At 39.0% G+C, this 13,741-nt stretch overlaps 1 protein-coding gene and 1 pseudogene across 1 annotated transcript in view; both read left to right on the top strand.

Moving 5' to 3' along the window:
* The window catches only part of LOC117211453, a 135,543-nt gene that overhangs the window by 56,062 nt on the left and 65,740 nt on the right, over nt 1–13,741 (top strand). The window lies entirely within an intron of this gene.
* Nucleotides 7,436–8,758, top strand: LOC117211591 (annotated as a pseudogene).

The raw sequence follows: 13,741 nt of genomic DNA, 5'->3' as shown, positions 1-13,741 counted from the left end.
TTGCAAATCTCTGGTGGGCTGCGCAAATAAAACAGGCGATGATGAGTTTACGCGTCAAACACGGGGGAAATGCTCGTGTTATAAATTTTGCAACGAAATTAAAGCGAAACGACGATGGCTTACATTTTTATGGTTACACAAGATTTCAAAATTGCAGCAAAATTACAAAATTCATAAACGAGAAAAATGAACAAACGATGTAAGAGATTCAGTGGGTCTTTTCAGTGTGGAATTCTTCGAAACGGGGTACGAAACAGAACTCCTTAGAATTTCATTTTTCCAACAGGCGGCGCATTTTCGAAATGAATTTCCTTCCGACGATATAAATTTGGGCAAATGTTCTCCACGAGAGGCGTAGGATTTGCAGCGCAAATTTGCTGTGCAACGACATAGTTTTCCACTTGCGACTCGTAGTTGGTCGACCAGCTTTCCAAGTTCGCGTTTGTGGAATTGCGCGTTTCTCGTAATTTGTCCGACACGTCCGACCAAAAAATTTAATCCTATTATATGTGTTATATTATATATTATATTGTTATCGAGAATACGCCGACATACACGTGAAAATATCCATGCATTTCGTAGAGAGACAAGATTACGCAAACAATTCCAATATTCTCGATATAACGTGAAAATAATCGACTCAGTTTGTAAAAATTGTTCGTTAAACATCGCACGGGGAATAACCGATATACCACAAAGAATAATCAAATTTTTCCTCGTACAAAACACATAGCAGTTTTATTGGCGATAATAAGGCGAACGTGGCAAATTTCTATTGCTTCTTACTAAAATTTCAATTCTTTATGGTAAACGGTAATTTTTATTTTATAAGCGTGAAACGCACCGAAGTACACTTTCTGTTTGACGCGTGTACTCGTCGAACGCGGTTAACTTCAACGTTAAAACGTTACAGACGCTTCTTTCCCACGTTTCTTACGTTCTTACGCGTCACGCGAATTCTCTACATTTTCTCGCTTTTAGAAAGAAACGCGGGAAAGTGCACGGTCTAACAGTTAATCGAGAAAACGCGAACGAACTTATCGCTCGACCTGGCAGAGTCCGGCCAACCATTTCACGTGCTGTACGAGCGAAATAAAATACCGAAAAAGAATTTCAAGTACAGTTTACCATCGAACCGCGTGGTTCGAGGAGAAAATTGTCGCAGCTCGAGGATGCCGAGGTACGTTATTTCGCTCGTTGTATCTCGTCTTCTCCGACCGAAACTCTCTCACTCTGGAAACTTTGAGACACGTTGGAAAACGATCGTCGAGCGGAAAGAGCGACGAGCGAGAGACTTTTGGCAGCGAAGCCGCGGGCGTCCGCGTAGTTGCGCTCGTCGGGGGCCGATTTTAGGGGCTAAACGTCGGCGAAAGGAGAAAAAGCGGCGTATTTTGATGCGCGCGCGAGCCGGCCTGCGCCTGTACGCGGCGAGTACTCGTGCTCGAGAGTGCACGAGTGCTCGTTCACTGCACTCTCTCGCCGGCTCCAGGAAAGTGGTTTGAACCGTTAAAGCGGCGCTTTCGTTCCGCGCCTCTCCAGTCACCACGCCTGGCCAACTACGAAACTTCCGATCCAGTGTTTTCGTACTTTTCCTCTTTCAAAAACTTAATCTCGCCCGTTTGTCACCATCTTCGCCTGCTACGAGTAATCTTCGTTGCTTAATCTTCCTCGCGTCCTTCTCTGCGTCTGAGAAGAAATCGCATAATCTACGAAGGAATGTGAGATCGTATTATCGAATTGCACACACACTTTTGCGTGTTATTTGATTGGATATACTATTATTGTTGTGAACTATTATTGTGCTAAATAACTGTTTGTATTAATTTATTTTCAACTATGGTTTTTATCGGTATCTACTAACTACGTAACGAGAGATAAAATTAGAGATGAAAATCGGAGATTGAAGAGGCTTACCCGTAGCGTGTCTTACACGTTGCCTATGATTTCATTGTCCAGATACTCGTGCATGGTACAGTTTTATACAGGGTGGTTGGTAACTGGAGGTACAAGGGAAAAGGGGGTGATTCTACGCGAAAAAAGAAGTCGAAAATATAGAATACAATTTTTTTTTAATTTTTCCATCGAGACAACGATCTACAGTGAGATCCGTTATAACGAGACGCGGTAAAGTGCACGCGTACCGAACCAAAATTCAAAGTCGATTTTCTCGAAAACGAAGCCTCGAACGAAAAATTTGTATTCTATATTTTCGACTTCTTTTTACGCGTAGAATCACCCCCTTTCCGTTTATAGCGTCAGTTACCAACCACCCTGTATAATTGAAGTTAGAAGTGTGCACATAACCTTACTATTATACAGGGTGGTTGGTAACTGGTAGTACAAGTGGAAGGGGGCGTGATTCTACGCGAAAAAAGGAGTCGAAAATATAGAATACAAATTTTTTTTTAATTTTTCCATCGAGACAACGATCTACAGTGAGATCCGTTATAACGAGACGCGGTAAAGTGCACGCGTACCGAGCCAAAATTCAAAGTCGATTTTCTCGAAAACGAAGCCTCGAACGAAGAATTTGTATTCTATATTTTCGACTTCTTTTTTCGCGTAGAATCACCCCCTTTCCGCTTGTACCACCAGTTACCAGCCACCCTGTATAATTGAAGTTAGAAGTGTGCACATAACCTTACTATTATTCAGGGTGGTGGTAACTGGTGGTACACGCGGAAAAGAGAAGTCGAAAATATAGAATACAAATTTTTTTTTAATTTTTCCATCGAGACAACGATCTACAGTGAGATCCGTTATAACGAGACGCGGTAAAGTGCACGCGTACCGAACCAAAATTCAAAGTCGATTTTCTCGAAAACGAAGCCTCGAACGAAAAATTGTTATTCTACATTTTCGACTTCTTTTTTCGCGTAGAATCACCCCCTTTCCGTTTGTACCACCAGTTACCAACCACCCTGTATAATTGAAGTTAGAAGTGTACACATAACCTTACTATTATACAGGGTGGTTGGTAACTGGTAGTACAAGTGGAAGGGGGCGTGATTCTACGCGAAAAAAGGAGTCGAAAATATAGAATACAATTTTTTTTTTAATTTTTCCATCGAGACAACGATCTACAGTGAGATCCGTTATAACGAGACGCGATAAAGTGCAGGCGTACCGAGCGAAAATTCAAAGTCGATTTTCTCGAAAACAAAGCCTCGAACGAAAAATTTTTATTCTATATTTCCGACTTCTTTTTACGCGTAGAATCACCCCCTTTCCGCTTGTACCACCAGTTACCAACCACCCTGTATAATTGAAGTTAGAAGTGTGCACATAACCTTACTATTATTCAGGGTGGTGGTAACTGGTGGTACACGCGGAAAAGAGAAGTCGAAAATATAGAATACAAATTTTTTTTTAATTTTTCCATCGAGACAACGATCTACAGTGAGATCCGTTATAACGAGACGCGGTAAAGTGCACGCGTACCGAGCCAAAATTCAAAGTCGATTTTCTCGAAAACGAAGCCTCGAACGAAAAATTGTTATTCTACATTTTCGACTTCTTTTTTCGCGTAGAATCACCCCCTTTCCGCTTATAGCGCCAGTTACCAACCACCCTGTATATGTCGAGTCCTCATTTGCAACCTTCATTTGGATTAGCCATTCTTGTTATGCGATATAGATGATATTTGCTGGAACAAATACGATTATTACAGAATTTAACAAGTAACCGTGGCGATTAGATAGTCGAGATGCTAATGACAATGATCTTAGATTCGACAAACGAATACACGGTCAACGGGATAAGAAATGCGCTTTCTTGCAAAGTCCGAGTCGAACTCAACTTACTTGTACACAATTCAAGTGTAACTAAACTTACTTGTTCACGGTACAAGTATAGAAGTCAACTTACTCGTATCAGTCCAAGTGGAACTGCACTTGTGTTCTCTTCTCTGTACCTCTCTGTACAAATGTATCTTTTTAACGAGAGCTATACAACTACTGCATACCTCTGTTAGGTAAAAACGAGCCCAAGCCTACTGTCATAAATCTCGGGCAAACATAATCGTTTTAGGTTTTATTATTTAAGTACAGCTATAATAAAAAGCCCAGACTAAAGTATTGGCGATCTTCTCAAAAATTCCAAAAGATAGGTCCCGATGTTCTTTCATTTTCGACATATAAATCTTTTTTTTTTATTATTTAGTTTTTACTTTACAATTAGCTGAGTTAGAAGCTTAATTGCAACATTAACACGTGGATGGCTACCCCCAACGAGATACCATCCTCGAGTTTGTCTATTTTATTTCTTTAGCGAGGTCAGTAGGGTGTTTTCTCTTTAGTCTTCTTTTTATCAGTGTTTTATGTGTATCAAATAAGAAAGAAACGACGGACGGGAGATTGTCGTATTAGGCGAATAACGCGCCACGTATCTTCTTGTATTTTCCACTTGAATTCGTATCGCGTACGCGTATCTTGGTGTCTAACTAGCCTAAAGCAAACCCTGGTGGGTAAACTAAAAGCTGGGATGATCCTGTCGGCGAGTGTTTGAAACTTCGCGTAATGCGATTAACGAGAGACGAGTTATATGTATGCAACAACTTTCAGCGTTCTTGGAGATTCAATTAGCCAGGCTGGTTATAGGCGCACGTGACGCACATGGCGCACGTGCTGTGGCTGCGTATCGATCAACGCATATTCACAGAGCACGACAGAACCGCGACAGATACGGTAGAAACACTCTGTACACCGTCTATTTACGGAATTGTCTACGCAGTGTTGGGCCACGCCGAGGACAACGCAAATGGATCGCGATTCCGCTTCCATTCTTATCAACCGTACGCTATACGCCTACTGGCTGTCTCAAAAACTTAGCGCCGAGCTTTAAGATACATTATATGATACTATGGATGTATTATATTATACAGGGTGTCTCTAGTAACTGGCACAGGCTATAAAACTTTGTTCCAAGTGAAGTTAAGATATATTGTATTATATTATACAGGGTGCCTCTAGTAACTCGCATAGGATACAGAATTCTGTTGCAAATGAAATGAAAATGTATTATACTATAGATGTATTATATTATGTCATATATATTATACTACGCTATGGATATATTATACAAGATATATTTCGTTATAAAGGGTGTCTATAATAACTGGAACAGGCTATAGGACTTTGTTGCAAGTGAAGCTAAGATATATTATACTATAGATATATTGTACTATACAGGGTATCTCTAGTAACTGACACAGGTTATAGAACTCTGTTACAAGTGAAGTTAAGATATATTATATCATACTATAGATATATTCTATTATATCATATATATTAAACTATGTTATAGATATATTATATTATACAGGGTGCCTCTAGTAACTGGGACAGGCTACAAAACTTTGTTCCAAGTGAGGTTAAGATATATTGGATTATATTATATAGAGTGTTTCTAGTAACTGGTACAGGTTATAGAACTCTGTTACAAGTGAAGTTAAGATATATTATAACATACTATAGATATATTCTATTATATCATGTATATCATACTATGTTATAGAAATATTATATTATACAGGGTGTCTCTAGTAACTGGGACAGTCTATAGGACTTTGTTGCAAGTGAAGTTAAGATATATTATATCATACTATAGACATATTCTATTATATCATGTATATCATACTATGTTATAGATATATTGTATTATACAAGGTGTCTCTAGTAACTGGGACAGGCTATAAAACTTTGTTCCAAGCGAAGTTAAGATATATTGTATTACATTATACAGGGTGTTTCTAGTAACTGGTACAGGTTATAGAACTCTGTTACAAGTGAAGTTAAGATATATTATAACATACTATAGATATATTCTATTATATCATGTATATCATACTATGTTATAGATATATTATATTATACAGGGTGTCTCTAGTAACTGGGACAGGCTATACAACTCCGTTGCAAGTGAAGTTAAGATATATCGTATTATATTATAAGGGGTGTCTCTTGTATCTGGGACAGGCTATATAGTTGGAAGCAAAGTTAGAGAAAAATCGTAGAGGAAAACTTGCCACTGTTTAACGCGATTTATCGTATTACCGTACTCGCGCGGATGCATCAGTACACTGCAGTTGCAGAGTGCAGATACACTTTTTCATTTAAACGAAATTATATAATTCGCTTGTAAAGCATTCCATGTACTTTACCGTTCCAACGCGATATAAAAATGTATCAAGGTAAATAGTTGGAAAAAGTAATTACAATGAAAGATGTTGTAATTTTGTAAAACTTCGCGGATGAGAAAGAAGGAGAAAATCAACCTGCGATACTTGTACCTCTGATTCTTCTTCCTTCCATGCGCTAAATTTAGCGCTCTTAAAATCGAAATAACTTTTAAAGTGGTTTTGGCGTTTTTTGGCTCAAGTAACTTAATATCTTTCTGTAAACGATAAAAACTTGCATCGACTGCTTTATAAATAATTATAAAGTTTCGTTTGAGGAAAGAATACAGTTTCACCGGAGCATCTGCGAGAAAATTACTACGATCGAGCCTGTTAAACAGTGAAAACTTTTCCTTTCCTTTTTTCTTTGTTGTATCCATTATATTTCGTGTTTAACCGCGATACAAGGATCTTTGCGATTATTTTATGTACATCTACTCTTACAGTATCTTTGAATAAACTTAAATGCTATTTATCATTTCCACGGCAATCTCGTTTTCTTTCCGGTGCAGCAAAATCGACGCAGCAGAACGCCGATTTGCAAAATTTTCCTCTACGATCTTTCCCCAATTTCACTTGCAACGGGGTCATAGCCTGTCCCAGTTACTAGAAACGCTTTGTATAGTACGTGATATATATCGTGCGTCTAAATTCACGGTACGAGCGAATCTCAGGCAGCTTGTCTGACTGAAAACGATACGAGCTTCAAGAATAACAAAACTACGCTTTATTCTCGAGAGACTTCAGCTTGAAAACTCTTGTACCTAACTAATTCTCGGTTAGATAGGAATGGATAATTCGTCGTTGCAGTTTTCCACTGTTCTACCTGCATTAGTACGTAAACTGAGGAAATCCAGTCCCGATAGAATAAAGTTTATGAAGTCGAATATTATCGCGTGGAGTTTGGACTTAAAACAACCGAACATTTCTCGCTATCCGAGCGTACAACATCCACCGTATTATCACCAACGAGACGTACATACGTGCGTCGATTAATAATACTCTTTTCCTTAACCTTTCTGCTTCGAATGCCGCTTATAGGCGGCGCCCGCGAGATGACCTGTGGCTACGAACGCCGCTTATAGGCGGTGACCACGCGACGAATTCTGATTTCGGTACCCCATATATCGGACATACATCAGTGCCATCTGTAGTCAGTAATATATTTTTTCGTTATCGGCAGAACATTTTCCGTTGATTTTATCGATATATTCGATTAATCGCTTCTTAAAAGTTACTTATTGTCGGAACAACATCAAAACGTTTTACGCAATATATTTCAAACATCCAAACGATCGTATACTGTTTCGTGCTAAAAAATCTGTTAAATCCATTGGCAGTGAAACGATACTTCATATACGGTTCTTACAAGAATTATTGTTATTTAAGACTTAGGAAAACGTATATACAACGACCACGCACACTGTGCGCATTTCTGGCGCACACTTCCGTTCAGTGACAGTACTTCGGCGGATTGGACTGCCGAAGCGAAAGGGTTAAAATAGTTGGATCGGTTAAGAACTATTAGGTTGGCAACTAATTGATTGCGGATTTTATCATTAAGTGGTATTGACAAAATCCGTAATTACATAGTTGCCAACCCACTATATTTGCTCCTCTATTTTTCATTTCTTATAATCGACACACCAGAGAACAAATACGGGGAATTGGAAAATAATCAGATATTTTGACACTTGCGAGTTAGGTGTGTCAATACCACCTAGTGACAAAATCCGCAATCACATAGTTGCCAACCCAATAGATCGACGATGAATTGGCAATGGGAGGTCGCGCTACACGCGAAAGAAGGTATGAAACGCGGAATAAAATTTGTTCCGACTGTCGAGAGAAACACAGCCAATGGATAAAAATTAACATCTTTCATGACAAATGTCGAGACTGTCGGATACTCTGCCGCTGTATGCAACGTACCTTCGTACGAGACTAGCCTCAGGTAAAGACGATTGTTTTACAGAGATGACAGAAGCTTGATTTCCTATCGACGATTACCGATTGTTTGCGACGTGATTTTATAGGGAAAAAAAGAGGAAAAGAAGGAACGAGAGGCGAACGAGGAATAAGTGGATCAACGGAAGAGCGACGGATCGTGAGACAGAATCGAATAATGGAGCGTGGAAGGTTGACAGAACGGTCGTTAATCAAAGCGATTAATCGAATGTCACGGAACACGTCCGTCGCTGAATTCCACGGCTTAGAGAACGGTACTTGAACGGCCTGTACATTGCACAATACTTTCCAATCTTCGGCCATAATGAGCCGCAACAACGCGCCACCTGCGAAATGGGGCATTTTATCCGCGTTTCCTCTCCTCTTTTCTTTCTACAAGTGAATCGTGACGGCAATCCGGTGTCCTCTGTATATTCCTTTAGACTATGGCCGCGTCTGCATGACTCAAGGTTCAGCCTCGTATCGATTAAAAACCGAAGGAACGCACGTAATTACGTTTGCACGCGAAATCGATCGAGCATTTATTCGAGTGTCTGCCGTGTTGTAATATTAATCGAACACGTCCACGGTTCGCCATTTTATTCCCGCGATCTCGTTCGAAACGATCGCTTTGGAAATGCAGAGGAAGACGAATGATTTTATATTGGCTTGGCAACTAAGTGAATGCGGGGTTTTACATTAGATAGTAATGACAAAATCCGCAATTACTTAATTGCCAACCTATTATATTTGCTCGTCTATTTTTCATTTTTTATAATCAACACACCAGAGATATTTTGACACTTAGGTTAGGTGTTTTTCGTCAGTTAATCACTTAATTGCCAATAAGGATTTGAATACGCGGGTTCCAGTGTGCTTGATAAATTTTCAAACTCGATTTTCTCGAGAGGTGAACCTTAAATGAAACAATTTTATCGCATATTTTGCTGTTGTTCTTTAGTAATTTATTATTCCACCGCATACTGCATATTATCGTAAATCGTTGGAAGATCGTTAATCGTAAGTTTTTCCAGACGAAATCAAGAAACATAGAAAAGGTGGAGTGAATCGGTCTGATTTCTGAGAAGCTCCGTCAATCTGCTATCTGGTGATAGCTTGGCCATGAAAAAACGTAATACACATTACGGCGAGAATCGTGAACAGAATACAAGGTACACCTTGATGCAACATTTTTCACCAACACGGACTGTTATGGAAATCGTGGCACGAAGATTCCAGCGAACTCGGCTCACCATCAACGTCATTCCATTTCCTCCGTTTTCGTCGTTTCGTTTCGTTCGAACGTACTGTACTTTACAGCGTATTGATCTGGCAACTAAGTGATTGCGGATTTTGTCAATACCGTCTAATGACAAAATCCGCAATCACTTAGTTGCCAAGCCAATGGAACACTCGCAGTTGAGCTGAAAAATAAGCGAACAGATAGTGGGGAAGCGGCTATCGATGAAATTTAATCTAATTAGTAGTGTGGTTACACGAGTAAGTTTTATCGATATTCTGTATCTTTATCGTACGTAGCTTATCTACTGAATAATTGAAATGAATATTTACATTTTTATGTATTTCATTCAATTTCATTCACATACTTACTCTACCTGTTTTACCTGTTCGCATTTTTTTCTTCACAGCTACGTTTCAACTGCGTTTATCGGAAAGATACTTGGGTTAATAGCCGATCAATTGAGCTCGTTGTTGGTCGAATTCTGTGAATTCGAACGTGACCTGCAATTGTACGAAAGATAATAAATAGATAAATGGGAAAAATTGGAAAGCTCCTATTATACGAACTCCAATTATACAGAGTGATCCGTAAATGGTGCTACAATTGCATTATACAGGGTGACTGTAGGAGAAAAAATTGCATGTAAACGTGGAATGAAATTTGTTGGGAAGATAATCGAGTTTGAGAATTTGCCAAGTATACTTAACGCTGGAACTATCCGATAGTTAACGCGAGGTTATTTTTATCAAAAACAGTCAAAATGATTGGTCTTTAAAAAGTACGTAATGATAGAATATTTGTATATTTATCGATTTAGTACTTTCTTTCAGAAGAAATTCCACGTTATGTAGTACATTTTTCGTATTATTAACGACGATCCCTAAAATGATCCCTAAACGAGGGTCGACACATTTACAAAATTGTAGAACCAGTCGTTTTCACCGCTGTGATATTTCTAGCGTCAGCATCTAGCGATCTAGCGATCGATCCGCAATTTTCCCGATAACTGATATCGTCATATCGAACGATACGCAGTACAAATATAAAAAACGTGTGGCAAGTTGTACAAAACGAGGAAACTGGTTAATTGAGTTCGATAAACGGATTGCAGGACCCTTTTACACTTTGACAAGTACCAATCATTTTCACTGGTGTTGCTATAAATAGCCCTGATGCAAAATTATTTTCAGTTTGAATACGTAAAAAAGAAAATAAAATTCATTATATTATTCTTTTAGTTATCGTTGCGAAAATATAACACGAAGGAGGAATTTTAAAATAAAATTGTAAAACCAGTCGATTTGACTGTTGTGGTAGTTCTAACGTTAAACCCGGCTCATTCCTAACCGAACGAGAGCGAATAATCGACAGGTGGTTGAGCTGCGCGTGAAAACAAGCGACAAAAGTAAAGTAACATTCTTTCGTAAGATATCTGTTCTCTGAGCCAGATAAATTTGTAAATGTCATCTTCATCTTCCTCAAAACGACGGCTTAAACGGACAAATTTTATTCTACAATTTTTTTCACAATTTCCAGTTACCTTCGCACGTGTACAGGTCTCCAACCGATTGCTTGCTCGCACCTAGTCAACTAGTTCGACCACGATTGGTTCCATTATACTTGGACTATTTTTCTTATCTTTTTCTTTCTATTTGGTAGAATTTTTACAATTAATTCTCATTGAGAATTATAAGTAAATTATTTTGACGTGGTACTGTAACTTGGATTGTAAGTGCTTATAGTATGTTTGATTCTAGTTGGACTATTGGAACTCGATTTTACGGACCACCCTGTATAAAGTGTTTGCCCTGCGACAAGTTCAGACGAACGGAGTTCCACTGTACTCGATTGGCCTCGCCTAGATTTATTAAAATATCGAGAAACGTTGATGCGGAGGATCCAACGGCAGAGATCCAGCGATCGGTCGGAAGCTCGGTTAGGCGATGATTCCCGAGCGATCGATCTTCCGATTGCTAAAGGAATCTCGTTGTGGAGAAAAATAGGTCGAGCGCGTTCAAAGCCTTCTTCTTGCTTTTTTCAATTCGATTCGCGTCGATTCTACTTGCAGCGAACGTAATCCAGCGACGATTCGATGCTACTCACGTTCAAGTCAGAGCCACTGACCTATTGTCAAGGTTGCAATGGTCGTGCTAATTGAAAGTTCGTTATACGATGTTGAATCGGCGCCACGTCGAATCCCTCGGGCCATCAGTTTACCGAAAATTAAGGAAAACTGGCAACGTTCGCGGATAGACGTGGCCCTGTTCCTTAAGTGGAAAGTTAATTTTCCAGGAAATGGATGAATCTCGAGGGGGAGGTTTCGCGTTACGGAACTGGCAGGATAAAATGGTAGATCCTTAGTTGTGCAATGATTCGACGAAATTATCAAAATTGAACACGTAATTTGTGTATCTGTGTATTTCCTATTCGAATGTTCGTATTTCCATATTTTCTATGTTTCTTGTATCTTCTGTATCTTTTTACATTTTCTATAGCTGTTGTTCTATCGTACGCTCTATGTGTACGTATTTCTTTCTAAGGAAGCTTTAAATTTCATACTTAAAAAAGTAAGAAAACTCTTTTCTTTTTTTATTTGGTAGACTATTTACAATCAATTCTCATTGAGAATTATAAGTAAATTTTGTATTATAAGAATTATAAGTATTTTGCCGTGGTACTGTAACTTGGATTATAAGAGTTTATAGTATGTTTGATTCTAGTTGAATCCAATGCTTCGATCTAAAGGGTATTGTCCTTTTAGTCTGCGGATCTGATCCGTCGTGTCAAGTAATTGGGTAACTAATGGGTTTTGGTGATTGTTAATTCTTATGTTATATCTTGTTGAGAATTTTGCATCTTAATTACCGAAATAATGGTATAGGAACACTAAATCTACACTTAGAATTTATATTAGAACAGTTATATATTTACTTGATCAACGATTCCAAAGATATTCATCGATACTCACTTGCACGCGTCTCACCTTCTTCCATACCACACTGTTAACGAACAGTTTACATTCCTCTGTTTTCGAGACGCCGCGCACACACATACTTCCACGCACTCGTATTCACGTACATGCATCACCACTACGCGGTCAATCTAGTCTAGCACATAAAATTACGCGTATCTCAACATATCTATTACCGAATTTGGATATTTCTTCTTTAACCGTGGGTATCTTAAGGTCGCGATGCATCGTTTCGTTGGTAACACACCAAGGTGCGTCTACCAAGGATCTTAGAGTTCTCGATTGGAATCGTTGAAAAATTTCTATGCTGGAATTACTCGCTGTTCCCCATAGTCGGGTCCCATAGGTCCAAACAGGTCTTAACACGACCTTATATAACATTATTTTACTCTGCACGTTTAAGTTGCAGCGTCTGCCAATGAGCCAGTAGAAGTTTTTTAGTTTCGATTTCAATTGTTTGGATCTATCTAGGATGGAATCTCAGTTGACTACGAATTTGTAGCACGTTCGAACGAGTGATTCGACTGGCAATCTTCGCTCTTCGCTCGTTATTTATATTTTTAGCTGGAAATTCTCAGTTCGAAGTTGCATATATCTAGAGATGTAGCGTGCTATCGTGGACGGATTACCTGACAGATATCTGGCATGTGTTGTCGACGTTGTCATTTGTTATTATATTAACATATCGTAGTATCATGGACGAGGAGCCTGGGGGATTATAAACAAGCGGTTGCTGAGCATGTACGTAGCGAGGCTGAGACAAAGGACAAGGGGTTGCTAGGGGACAATAAACGAATCAACAGCAGTACGAGATTAGAAGCCAGAGAGTGCTGATCGCGTTGTCGAGATAGCGTTGTAGCGTTGTCGAGAGAGAGTTGAATCAGCGTTGACGAGACTTGCCAATTAATTATCTACTTGTCTTAATTATAATACGTTGTTACGATTAGTTCACGTTAATGACCATTGTTTTCTGTTTAATTAACATCCGTTTAATCTATTTATCGTGAATAAACTAATCATAACAACGTAATAAGCATGATCTTCTGTTTAATTAACATCCGTTCAATCCATTTATCATTAATAAACTAATCATAATTAGTCACGATACTACAATATATTTATATAATGATTTTGTGATCAGGTGGTAATGACAAAACGCGCGATCGTTTAATTGCCAAGCCAATACTTATTCTCCTCTGCTACTTTTCGTTATCGTCTTTCAGCTATCTCCGCAGCTGAGATCATTCGCGACGTTGAAGCACCTTCGTGACCCTGACCCAATCTTCTCTCTTCGCTTGGAAAATATCCGAAACGTAGATACGCAGGAGCCTTAGGACTTGTTACGCGTCATTCCTCCGATTCCAGCCAGCCTTGGTCAATTAACACGCGTCATTCCTCCGATTCC

The sequence above is a fragment of the Bombus bifarius genome, unplaced genomic scaffold, assembly GCF_011952205.1.
Source record: "Bombus bifarius isolate JDL3187 unplaced genomic scaffold, Bbif_JDL3187 scf7180000007970, whole genome shotgun sequence".
In the NCBI taxonomy this organism is placed as follows: Eukaryota; Metazoa; Arthropoda; class Insecta; order Hymenoptera; family Apidae; genus Bombus; species Bombus bifarius.
Note: the sequence above shows the minus strand (reverse complement) of the source record. Positions and strands in the feature narration are given on the sequence as shown.